A 15,000-nucleotide genomic window follows, 5' to 3' on the forward strand; every position below is an offset into this window, starting at 1 on the left:
AAAACACTGGCAGCAACAGTCCTAGCGTATGAGAGTAGAGATGCAGATAAAAAGGAATGGATGTACACTTAAACACCTACATACACACAGACACACACACACACACACACACACACACACACACACACACACACACACACACACACACGGACATACATGCAAGCACACACGCACTGCATATATATATATATATATATATATATATATATATATATATATATATATACTTATAAATATATGCAAATTATAGACATGTACGCATAAATGAGTATATATTGACATATACTTATACACGGACACATTTACATAACCGTGTTTGTGTGTATTTGTATGTATGTATGAGTACATGCATATATGCATTTTTGTATGTATGTATGTATTTCTGTATGTATGTATGTATGTATACATGTATGTATGCATGTATGTATGTATGTATATATGTATGTATGTATTAATGTATGTTTGAATGTATGTATGGATTTATGCATTATTTATACTTATATATATATATATATATATATATATATGTATATGTATAAGTATATTTATAAATACATATATATTTAGACATATTTAAATATATATAATTATATGTACATATATATATATATGTATATATATATATATATATATATATACATATATATATAATTATATATATATATATTACATGCGTATCGTTTCAGTACTTACTGGTGAAGAAGACCGGCTCAAAAATTCTTAAAGAACGGCACCTTCTGGTGACAGACAATTAAGTGAACGGTTTTTAAAGAAGCATCTAGCCTGTGAATGACCCCTGAAGACACAATTTTTTAAATACTGAGTGAAATAAACCTTATGTGATGGACAGTGCGTATCGTCGCAAACTGTAAAGAAACACTCCAATGTTAAATCATGAAGGACATTTTTACGAGGACGTGTTTTTCGGGGTCGTGTTTTGATAAAGAGTTATACGACTCACAGTTATGCTGGACAGATGATGGACACATATAAAGAACGTTTTGATTTGTTACGAAAAAGGCCATTGTGATAACCCATCAACATATTGAAAGGATTTTTAGGATAAGAGTAAGTTGCTTACGTGGATGTCGGCAATGAAGAACCCCAATCCTTCGAGAGTTTTGCAGTGAGTGTTCCTCAATAAACTTAACAATAACCATTATGTTAATTCTTTCTAACTGCGTGATAATTCATTGTCATGATTTACCCTAAGTAAAAAAGCTGTAATAATAGGATTATTATGAATCAAAACAAATGTTGTAACAGTCGAGCAATGAACACATTTGATATATATTCCAAATTGTGGGTACGGTAACCCTTGGTATTGCATAGCTAGCAATTGTTGCCAGGCTATCTTGTATAACCTATGATCTTTGCAAAAAGAAGGAAAGAAAGAAAAAAAAAAGTAATTTTAATTTTTCCATTTGATGAAATCTTGGGAAGCTTACAAAGATAATGAGACATGCATGAATGCTGTTTCGAATCTTCATAAATATGATTCCTTGAACTCAGTCACACAGAGTTAACTTCTTGTTAACGATTCATTTTGTTACTTTCATTGCCTCAGGTGTGTCTTTCATTTTGTTTCGTCTTGTTTCACATATCTTAGGGAGTACATGGTTCCACTACAGCTATGAGAGGTATTGATAGCATCGGTGGTTTTAATGAAAACTTAATGGATTATCATGTACATCGTTTATACACATAAATAATAAGTAAATACGTGCTAACCCATGTGAATCTTTGGGCTGTTTTTATGATAATTGTTCTTCTGTCGAAGAACTAGTAACCAAATATGTATACAGGATGAATGGAACACTACAAAGAATGGCATGGCGGTACCGCAAATTATATATATATATATATATATATATATATATATAGATATATATATATATATATATATATATATATATATATATACATATATATCAAATAATTCCAACAGTCGTCCCCGACACTCTACCAGCTTTCCATCTCGCAAGTCCTCGGTTCGAGTCCGGGAACGACTGTCGAAATTACTTGATTGACATCGCCGTCCCTGGCGATTCTATATATATATATATATATATATATATATATATATATATATATATATATATATATATATATATATATATATATGTATATATATATATATATATATATATATATATATATATATAAAAGGCCACAGAATAACTTGATATCATCGTTATCCTATTTTCTACATTTGCTATTGTCCTTACGTTGATTTCCTCTTTTATGTTTTTGTTACGGTTATTAATGGAATAAATAGTATTACCATTTATCAATTTGTATTATTCACATACCAACATTCAAGTGATAGTGAAATAGATTTTTATAAAAAAAAAAATACTGTAATCCCATGTATCATTGTGACTTAAAATAAAGATCTTCAAGTTTCTTAATACAAGTATTAAACCATTTCTTAGCCTTAAAGATGAACGGAGCAGCCTCTATATTCATATCCAAACACTCCCTCATGAATTTTTTTAATTGCATTCAAATACACACAAGCAGACACAAGCACACACATACACACACACACACACACACACACACACACACACACACACACACACACACACACACACACACATACACACACACACACTATATATATATACATATGTATATATATATATATACACATATATATATATATGTATGCATGTATAGATATAGGGATACTTTATGTATAAGGTATATTTATATATATGTATATGTACTGATACATATGTATATATATATGTATATGTATTGATACGTACATAAATATATATATATATATGTGTGTGTGTGTGTGTGTATGTATTGTATATATATATATGTATATATATATATATATATATACTGTATATATATATATATATATATATACTGTATATATATATATATATATATATATATATATATGTGTGTGTGTGTGTGTGTGTGTGTGTGTGTGTGTGTGTGTGTGTGTGTGTGTATGAGTGGAAGGGTGGTGAGGGAAACACCAAAAACCGTTGGAGTTTTATTACTAACGTTTCGTCCTACAAGGACTTTATCAGTGTGTACACAAACAATTCATTGACACCTTATGTATATATTTGTACACACACACACACACACACACACACACACACACACACACACACATACACGCACGCACACACACACACACTCACGCACACACATATTATATATATATATATACATACATACACGCACGCACACACACATTGTATATATATATATATATATATTTATATGTATATATTTATATATATATATATATATATATGTATATATATATGTGTGTGTGTGTGTGTGTGTGTGTGTGTGTGTGTGTGTGTGTGTGTGTGTGCATTATAATGAGATACAAAGATAAATAATGTCGGCAGACGACCATTTTGTTAACAATGTTGACTAAAAAAATGAAAGTAATCTCTTAAATTTTGAGTATCCAAGGCATTTAATTGCATAAAAAGGAACCTTAATTCCAAATATTGACAACAGAGATGGTAAAACTGTTTCCATCTATTTCTATGTTAAATCTACTCTCTGACAGATTGAGTCCATACTTTCTTTTCCATTAGTTTTTAGTGTGAATATCTTTCAAGTTTTTATGCTACTGATCCCTTTAAATCTGAAAAGCTTATATATAAATCCCCCCAGAGGTTAAAGATTATTAGAAAGAATAGGTACAAATGTTTTAAGCAGTTTTCGTAGGCTTTGTTCCTCATGTCTGATATCAAAATTGTGCCTCACCACTGCAATCCTTCCAAACTATCAGTTTCTTGAATGAGATTTCGGGGTCATACAAAAATATTCAAAGTATGGATGTACTAGTTATCTTTATAGCTAGCTAAACATAGTTGGGCATCTAAAGTCTATAGATAATGCTGTTGGAGGGAGTTTTGGTGGTTTCTAAAACACGGATGGTTTCTTTCGGTTTATTTCAGAGCCTAAAAAGTTCTGATACAATCTGGGTCTCGCAGCTCCGAAGAAAACTTTGGAGGTGCCAGATCTTCCTAGCTAAATAAAATAATTACAAAAACTGGGCGTGCCCTACGAGAAGGCAACCAATAGGAAAAATAGTAAAATTGCAGTAGGGTGGCACTCTTGTGGTGCCAGTCCGTATAACGTCTTGACCTCTGACCCTGACTTGAGCGAGACTTCATGTTGTTTGGGATGATCTGGCAGATGTATGGGAGTGAAGGTCACTTCGTGACCTCCGAGCTCAGCTGCGGGTCTGAGAGGCCTCGCGTACTGAAATGCCTTGTTGTTCTTCATGTTGGAGAGATGGTGGAGGGAAAGAAATCATCTGCTGCCTCGTGGAGGAAAGAAATCATCTGCCGCCTCACAATGCTACCAACCCCAGCAGTTTATTTGCTTTCTCCGAGGGATACAATGACTAGAAACTTTAATCTAGTTGTAATCACATACACATGGCTCGACGACGCAGTGGTATCGTTTGCAAACGCAACTACAGCAGTCTGAGTTTGATTCCCGCCCAGTGACGAAACAATTTCACCATCGCTTAACTGCGATCCGGTACTCCAACTCTCATGGGCAGGAAGTTGTGTGTGTGTGTGTAAGGTCACAGCAATACCCATGGTTCGGGCATATATATGATATCTGAGCTCTCATCCGGGAAGGTAATGGCTGTAGATCACGAGTAAAACATATGATCCAGAACAATGGTGAATCATAGGGACACACACATACAAACACGTGTGTATGTGTGTGTGTGTGTGTGTGTGTGTGTGTGTGTGTGTGTGTGTGTGTGTGTGTGTGTGTGTGTGTGTGTGTGTGTGTGTGTGTGTGTGTGTGTGTGTGTGTGTGTGTGTGTGTATTAGTGACCGCGTTCTAATAGGGTAATATACATGATCCGTGATGGAAAAAGACTCGGGTATAAGCTCAACTATGAAATGTATTTAAAGCAAATAGGAATATGTACAGTATATCATAAGCGGTTGCATAAGAATTAGAGCATATTTTCGTCGCCTATGGCGAAGCAGGGCTAGCTGTCTCATGACGCTATCCACTGAGTCATGTTCTATTCTGATTACCTCAGTCATGCAACTCAGCAAGAACCCGCGAAGGATGCTTACTGCGTGCTGGGCTGTATTCTCACTACAATGTATTACTATACGTGGATGTTACATTTACATGTAAATATAGAGACCCTGAAAAACAAGAGGGCATAGGTAAACATGGATACATACATGTGTGTGTGTGTGTGTGTGTGTGTGTGTGTGTGTGTGTGTGTGTGTGTGTGTGTGTGTGTGTGTGTGTGTGTTATTTGTGTGTGTATGCGTGTGTGTGTGTGAGTGTTTTTGTATGTGTGTGTGTGTATGTGTGTGTGTGTGTGTGTGTGTGTGTGCATGTTTATGAGTACGCAAGCAAGCGCCCGTATGTGTTTGTGCGTGTGTGTGTGTGCGTATGCGTGTGTGTGTGTGTGCATGTGTATATATGTGAGCGCGTGTGTTTATGTTTGTGTGTGTGTATGGACGGTAATTTTCTATTCATGGTGAGCTGAAGACAACAGATATTTGTGTTTAAATTAGCATACAATTCATAAACCAAACTTTTCCGTTGTGAATATGCTTTTCTCTGGAAGCTGAAATAAAATTCTTCGTGCTTTACCGTGGAAACGGGGTTTTGCTTTACATAATGCATTTTCAAATACAAGATATTTGTAATCGATAAAACGTATACGTTGATATGAACGAGAAAGATCTATTGGCCGCTTAACATCCCAACTCTTTTACTTGGTCTTCAGAATGTAGAGTACCATCGATGTGCAGAGGGAATATAATAGCCAAAGATATTGTATGTAATTGTATATTCATAAAGGGAACCTTCTCTTTACATTGATGAGATTATTTGTCTGAGTGGTTTTCATGGGGTATGTCTACACACTAACCAAAAAGCAGATGGGATAGGATAGAGCTTGTCAATTAACCAAATTCATGTAGATATTCGGAAAGAAAATCACATTTAGGTCCGAAATTACACAAGGTTCACCGTGTTTTATAGTTGAAGAATGATCTTTAGGAAGAAACATTTTCATATATACAATAAAAGGTCGCTGTGAGAACGTTCAATCTTATATAAAGCGTGAATAAAGTACATTAGTGAAGAGGGACCCCACGTCTAAGGAGTCACTAGTATTCCCGGATTCCTTATTCAATAGCAGGTCGAAATATTCTATAGGGGGATTCAGCACCAGTCACAAAGTACCTAAGAATTTAAATGACTAAGTCTATGAGCCAGGATGTGAGATCGATTTATAAAAGGCATGATTAACTTAATGGGCTTATAACAACAAGAAGTCAAAATTAGAATGCCATTACTGGGACTTTTCGTCCGAAGGCCTGATGATTATTTTTCTATATTTTGCATCATATAACATGTCTGGTACCATACTACAACCGTTAATCTCCTGCACGTTTTTGTGGATGAGTGACTCTACGACAATGTAGTGTCTGCTTATGATTCAGGAAGTATAAGAAGAGATGAGTTGAACTTCTGTTCAGATTTGCTTAGTTTTATCGGAACGACGTCTGCGGATAACAACATAGATTATATGTGTCATCTATTTAGTGATTTGATGATTTCAATAAAATTAATGGGTCTCTAAAGGCACAGAAATTAATCATGAATGTGAAGATAGATAAGTGTAATGTAAATCTTTGACATATGAGCAAATCTTTGTATTTTAGTGACCACGGCTATCTAATGCGGAAACCAATTTTAGATATTAAAAAAAAAAAATAGATAAATAACTAAAATAACGGATGTAGTGAACTAGGTTGTAGCAAAAAATAAACGGATGTTTTGGAATTTATTTCTAGGCATAGAATATTGATGAGTTTCTTTGAATAATTATATATATACTGTGTATAGAATGACTATGTACATACATCCTGTTACATAATTATATTTATCTTCAAATTACGTGCCAAGCCATTGCATACCCCTAATGATTTGTTTCATAGCGTGAAAATACAACAAGAGTAAATATACAAAACCATTTCAAGAATATCCATAAAAGCCTAAAGGTGCTAGAAGAAGTAACACACACACACACACACACACACACACACACACACACACACACACACACACACACACACACACACACACACACCAAGTTGACCGATGAAGACGGGACACCACAAGCGTGGTTCTTACCCTGTATATTGTACTCAAATAAAATACATTTGGGGTCATGCAAACACGAACAATATACATATGTGCATACATATGAAATAACATTTCAGTTTACAAGCAGTATTCTTTTGACTGGTTGTGCAATCATCATAGTATTCCATAAAATTTCCCAGTAAAACTGCTGTAAAAGAACGGAGAACCCTGAAGACACAATCACCAAATAAAAGAAAAGAACAGGAGCATCCGCTAAAACACTGGTTTTCAAACTTTTTGCACATAACTCCGTGACTTATGTGACACTATCTCCTATTCTCCGTGAGACCATGCCAAAGCTGAAGAAAATCGTTTGGCATCCGCTTACTGTGACTGGTTTTCGGCCTGCAGACCTTCTTTAAAGCTGCCAGGAATCCCCAGGTACCTCAGAAAGCCACTGGTCCATAGCATTGGGGAGAATAAGCCATCTTAACAACGTTTAATATCGAAAAACTTTTTCCCTGTGAACGATAATCACAGAATTTTTCTCTTGGCTCTTCTGAATTTTTTTTTTTTCAAGTTCTGAAGGCAAACTATGATGAAGAAATAAACAATTAACAGGACAAAATAATGATAGCTGAGACAAGTCATATCCAAACAAAAACAGATAAACAAGACGAGACAGTACCAGAAAAGGCAAAACAAAATCAGACAGAATGTAAGAAAAGACAAAAAATGACAAGACAAGACGAAACTAGGCAAAATAAGTAACAAGAAAAGTAGGAGATGCGTAAAAACAAAGGGATTAGTAAAGTACAGCAATGCAAAAGAAAAGAAATCGATCACTTTAAAGTCATTATGTTATATATTTATTTATTTTATTTTATTTTATTTTTTTTATCTTTATGTTTTATTTATTTTTTGAGAGTTATCTATTTATTTTATTTTATTTTATCTTATAATTATCATTATTTTATTTTATTTTATTTATTTATTTATATATATATATAAACTTGCATCTTAACTTTCTGTAAGCATTCTGCTGAAGAGGACTACAGACAGTAGTCGAAATATACAGTTTCCCTTTATTTCCGTTATTATTTCTCCGACAGTGGGTTTATAGTGAACTTTTATAAATGTGTTATAACATACCATTTTCCAATATATATATATATATATATTCTTTTTTTTTTTTTTTTTTTGAGAGAGAGAGAGAGAGAGAGAGGGGAGGGCAAAGGGGGAGTGAATAGGAAGGTTTGATATCAGGCAATGTATTCACCTTAGGACTGGTGATCAAAATTATGTGTAAGAGGTCAAAGCACATTCACGAGATGTCCACGTAAATGTCCATGCACACAATACAACGAGGTAGAAAAGTCTGCAAGACCCATAAGACTTGAACGAAAGTGTATGAGCGTTAATATGTGATAAATGCGTGTTACGAGACATAAGCAGAAATAATCACATTAGATTATTCTGTACGGCGATTAAAACAGGAAGGAGATTTTAAAATAATGTGGACAATGACGACGAATAGCAAGGCGATTATTGTATTTTGGTGGTGCTTATTGTGGGCGCTGTTGCGGCGTTGGAGGAAGTGGTGGAGGACGCAAAAGGATTTGTGGTTGTGGTGGTTGTGGCAGTGGTCGTTGCCGTTGTGGTAGTGGTAGAAAAAATGTAAATAATTTATGTTGATATTTTTTAGGGGAATAAGTCGTATTTAGATTTATGAAGAGGACTTTTGATAGGTACAAAGCTCGTAACAAGCAGAGCTCGAGGTGACATATGGAGTTGGGGGAACATTTTATACTGAGATGTTATTTCAGCCCGGCAAGTTACAAATGAGAGAACATAACATAAGAACACAACATACATAAGAATGAAGGAGACTGTGAGAGGCCATAAGGCCTACACTAGGCAGAGAGGTGTGGCCAAAAGGTGCCACGATACCAGAGATGAAAAAATCAGCGTCAGTGCATATTTTGGCGATTCTTTCTCTCGCCATAATCCGGATTTGGCGACAGAAAAACACAATTGCCGCTGGAGTCAGGACGGATAAGTTAGCTTCGAATGTGATGAGGTGGTGAAACAAACTAGATGATGATGATGATGATGATGATGATGATGATGATGATGATGATGATGATGATGATGATGATGATGATGATGATGATGATGATGATGGTGATGATGATGGTGATGATGATTATATGATGATGATGATATGATGATGATGATGATGATGATGATGATGATGATGATATGATGATGACGATATTGATGATGATGATGATGATGATGATGATGATGACGATGATGATATAATGATGATGATGATGATGATGATGATGATGATGATGATGATGATGATGATGACGATGATGATGACGTTTGATAAGAACATTAATCTAATTTCGAGAGGTGCGATAAGTCTTTTTTGAAGCTTACATCTACCTATAGTACATTATGGGAGCTTGTTATATAAAGCAGTATAGGCTCATGTACGGGTAATTTGTTTTCAGAATTATATCATAGGTGGTCTGATTTCTGGCTATAGGTACTCATATGATTAAATGCACTCTAGTATTTACCATTAACGCAAAGACAATTTTTGTATCATAAAACTTAACAGTACATGTTTAAGTTGATCAATTATGAAGAAATTTCTAACTTTCCCAAATAAGGGAAATCCATCCATTAGAAGAGTTGAAACTAACTTGAACCTTCATCGATTTATCCATTCCTTACGCTTAACTAATTTAGTTATTTATTCTAGATATGTATGAACGTATGTATATATATATATATATATATATATATATATATGTATGTATTGTATGTATGAATGTGTGTGTGTATGTATGTATGTATGTATGTATGTATGTATGTATGTATGTATGTATGTATATACGTATGTATATACGTATGTATTTATGTATGTATGTATCTATGAATGTATGTATCTATATGTACTGTATGTAAGTATGTATGTAAGTATGAATGTAAGTATGTATGTATGTATGTATGTATGTATGTATTTATGTATGTATGTATTTATGTATGTATGTATGTATGTATGTATGTATATGCTAATAAGAACACGGGTACGGTTAAGTTAAACTTATCTTGCTTGAAAACTATGAAAAGGTTACCTCATTTAACTCTACTGATGCTTTCTAGAACTCTCATTCCTTCCTGCTAATTGCCACCAGCCAAGTCTAATCATCTGATGACCCTGGCCAGGTGGGTAGGTGACCCTTCATCGGCAAAAAAAAAAAAAAAATAATAAAATAAAAAAAATAAAAAATAAATAAAATAAAAAAAAAATTGCGGCTTGAAACAACTGACTAGGCTTTGCTCTCTTAAGGGTTTCTCACTTACCACTGCGTGGGAGAGGGGTGGTGAGTTTCCTGCTTGCCCCATGAGTAATTGACACCAGGAAATGCCACAGGAATGTAACGAGATGGAGCACAAGTTCTAAGCTTATGAATCGATGTTCCCAGAACACTTTAGACTATATTAAAAAAAGAAAAAAAGATAGAAATTAATAAACAAATAAGTAAAGAGACAAATAGATAAAATCAAGATAAATAATCCCAGATTACGGTCCCCTTACATGAAACAGAGCATAAAATCATGACTATGAATTCTTAAATAAATGTGTTTGCATATATACTAAAACATGCATAAATCTATTCATAATAGTATGATTGCATGAATGCATGTATATCACGCATGCGTTTATATATGTGTGTACGTATGTATGTACGTATGTATGTATGTATGTATGTATGTATGTATGTATGCATGTACCTCAGTAGGTAGGTATGCATACATGTATGCATGTATATATGCATGTATATATATGTATGTATGTATGTATGCATATATGTATGTTTGCATGTATGTATGTGTGTGTATGTATGTATGTATGTATGTATGTATGTATGCATGTATGTATGTATATATATATGTATAAATGTATGCATGCATACATACATTATGTATTTACATATGTGTGTATGCATGTGTGCGCGTATATATGCACGTAAATATGTGCTTACGTATGTATAAATCTATTCATAATAGTATATATATATATATATATATATATATATATATATGGATGGATGGATGGATGGATGGATGGATGTATACATGAATACGTTTATATGTAAGAACGTACGCACATGTGTTTGTATATATGTATGCATGTTTGTATACATGTACATACGTGCGTATTTGTAAATGCGTGCATGTATGTATGTCTGCATGATGTATATATAGGATATGCTCAAGTCATAGTAATCTTCACGAAGATGAGATTAAAGAAATAAACCTAATATAGATTTGAACATATTATACTGTTGGTAACCACACACGTTATAACTCTTCTCTTGGTATCTATTTTAATAGTTTTATCTCCATTGTTGCAGAAGTATCAGAAACTAACGCATTTATAATTCACACTTTAAAGATAAACTCTTACTTGCGAACCGAGAAAAAATTTATGTAATTATATATAGATATAAACGAATGTGTTAATGTATTCATTATGTATACTAGTATTATCGTCTGTGTACATACTTTAATCCATCCATCTATGCATCATTGTTCATCATACATGTGTACATACACACGTGGATGGCAGATATTTAATTGCGTGTACAATCGTCAAAAGAACCCAAGCATTCAAAGTTATGTTAGTAACATAGTCGTTTATGTTAATTCATGCATTTATGAATTCCTACGTAGTTTGCGAACACTCATAAGAGTTTATCTTTAAGTGTAGATTATAAACGCAAACTCATTTCCGATTCTTTAGCAATAATAGTACTGAAAACTAATACGTGTGAATACAAAGAGAGCTGGCTCCAAACTGACGCCAAGCTGCCAATTTGGCGCGAACAGACATACATCGCATTTGCGATATCCAATATAATTACAAATATACACAATGATCACACATAATTACAATAAATAATAAAACAACAAACAACAAAACATATGACAATTTTATAAAGAAGGGGAAACATATAATTCCCCAAATAAGCAACACACCAGTACAATGTACAATAATAATGATATGATATACAATCATACCACGCTAACACAATATTAAGATTAGAAGGTGCATCAAGAACACAGCTATGACTTATGTTGTTAACTGTAGCATTGTGATTGCATTGTGGGTATTAGTCTTGTTATTTTATGTTTCTTATTTCTGAAGATCACCGTGTCATGTGTAAGTTATTGTTGTTGTTGTTTTGGTATTTACTCCAACCGTGATCGGTCAAAATTATTCTATTTGGTTATCTTATCTGTTATCAAATGAATTACAATTTAATAAACTGAAGACTAAATAGTTAATTCTTCGGATTACTGTTCAGATCAACACAGGAGCCCACATGGAATCCTGTATTTGCTAAATAGACAAAAGCACACTGTATCAACAAAGGTAGAAACTAAATTCACTTTTGTCTTCTCATTCATTCCCAAACATATCCTTGGGAGAGTTTGTACTAGGATATCAAATGCATTTTTTTTGTTTTTTCTGAATTTGAAATTATTTTGGGAGAGTTAGAATTATGACCCTATATCCTTTTTCTAATGCATTTTTTTTCTGAATTTGAAATTATTTTGGGAGAGTTAGAATTATGATCCTATATCCTTTTTCTATTTATTCTAAGTATGAAATACTTACTTGCGACACTGTTTCTAACCCAGGGCAGTGGACAAGATGCAGGGATAACCTGTCATCCAGGAGGTGCCAAGATTAGAGGGAGGGAAGAGGGTAGAGGGGAGTGGAGTATGTGACGATGGAAAGAGTGGGAGTGGTTTCTATGCCTTGTTTTTTGGCTACCTCCCACATAAGAGGGAAAAACCTTTGTTATATGTATGTATGTGTGTATGTATGTATGTATGTATGTATGTATGTATGTATGCATGTACATACATACATACATACATACATACATTATTACATACATACATATATGCATGCATACATACATACATACATACATGCATGCATACATACATACATACATACATACATACATACATACATACATACACTCTAATGTCTAGACTTCCCTGAATTCACGCAATCTGGACTTCGATTCTTCGACGTCCGAGGCAGAAACCTCTTGCCAGAAGACTCTTCGTCCTTTGTCAAAAGCTTTGCACAATGATCGGATTTCCCCGGCCCATCGACCTCTTCGAGAGATCGTCTCCCTACCCAGAAGCCATCGTCGTGTCCTTCGTCAGGAAGGAAGGTTCTCCTAAGGTTTCCTTCAGCGGCGCTACAGTCTTCACCTTCGACCCCTCAGCACCCGTCAGCCGAAGATCTCCCGGAACGTGGCTGAGAAGACTTCTGAAGAAGTTGAGACTCCGGAAGGTTCTCCTTCGTGGTTGAGGAGGCGAAAGACCATCGAGAATAGACTCTGGTCAAAGTTAAAGCTTTCACCTGAAAAGCAAATTACAAAACATTAGAAGAATAGAAAGACATTTAAGTATACATAATCAAATGAATTAGATACTATTGCACCAGGAGTATATGAAATATAAATGATATAACCCAAATTTAATATAACAAATTCAAAAGCTCCAGAAAAAGAAATACACAATTATTCCTGACGAAGACACTGTCGATGGATATTGCATCACCACAGGAGCCCTGCCGCTTAAACAACGAAGGAACCGCGTTGGTGAAAAAAAATATTTATAAAGACTCCCTTCACAAGGAAAACTATTACAAATATAAAAAAAATATATAAAATCAAAAGTCTCTTTTGGGTGTAATATATGTCTTGATATACCTGTTAGGATATCATGTCTCACTCCACAAGGAAAAGGTATTACAAATATGAAGGAAAATTAATGTGATGAATCTAGACTGATAATGTCTAAAATCAAAAGAAGTCTCTCTTGGATGTAATACAATAACTCTTGATACACCTGTTAGTTAGGATATCATGTCTTACACTGGAACATGTTGGGTTTTCAAAATACAAAAATTTCTCCTTTTGGGAGAAAAATCTCTTGTTGTAAAGAATCCACAAACACATTGCGTGCGCCTGCACGTTTGTGTGTGTGTGTGTGTGTGTGTGTGTGTGTGTGTGTGTGTGTGTGTGTGTGTGTGTATTGAACTATGTCATCAAAATATAGTGCACCCCTTTTTTAATTTGGTTAAACCTATCTTTTCCTTGGAAACCACTACAAACCAGGTGAAATTCTACAAGAGAAAAAATACATCATATACAGTGTACACTGCTGACGGTTACACATCATATTAAAAGAGAGAGAGAGAGAAAGAGAAAGAGAGAAAGAAAGAGAATTTTGTTCAGAAGTGTCTAAATGTATATCTACGCAGCCAGTTTGCATGTAAACGTTTTTTGCTGTGAATACTTTCATACTTTTTATATTTCGTTTTTGCATATATAGTTGCATTACATTCTATTCACGTATCTGTCTATATTTCGGTATGAACAATCTTTTCAACTCGTATCTTTCCATGTGATTACTGAATTTGAATTTATACAATGGAGTTTGAAGTTCTCTACTTCCTACGCCAAGGGTTAAAATTGTCCCAAAATATTTAGCTCCATCATGATCCCTTTCCACATTTGCTGAATCTCATACAGTTGGTGTGTGAGTACACCAAAGGGTTTTTAACATTCGTTCTTACATATGCCCTTTTACACTAGGCAACTAGTGACCGTCACTAGTGACGGTCACTAGTTGCCTACCATTATTATAGATTGAGCCTTTCACACAACGTCACTGCGGTTGCCCGTTTACGTATGTACAGCTTGAGGGCCCTTTCACACAAGGCAACTAGTGACCGTCACTAGTGACGGT

This window comes from Oratosquilla oratoria, chromosome 35, assembly GCF_046742065.1.
Source record: "Oratosquilla oratoria isolate Oo_2021 chromosome 35, ASM4674206v1, whole genome shotgun sequence".
In the NCBI taxonomy this organism is placed as follows: Eukaryota; Metazoa; Arthropoda; class Malacostraca; order Stomatopoda; family Squillidae; genus Oratosquilla; species Oratosquilla oratoria.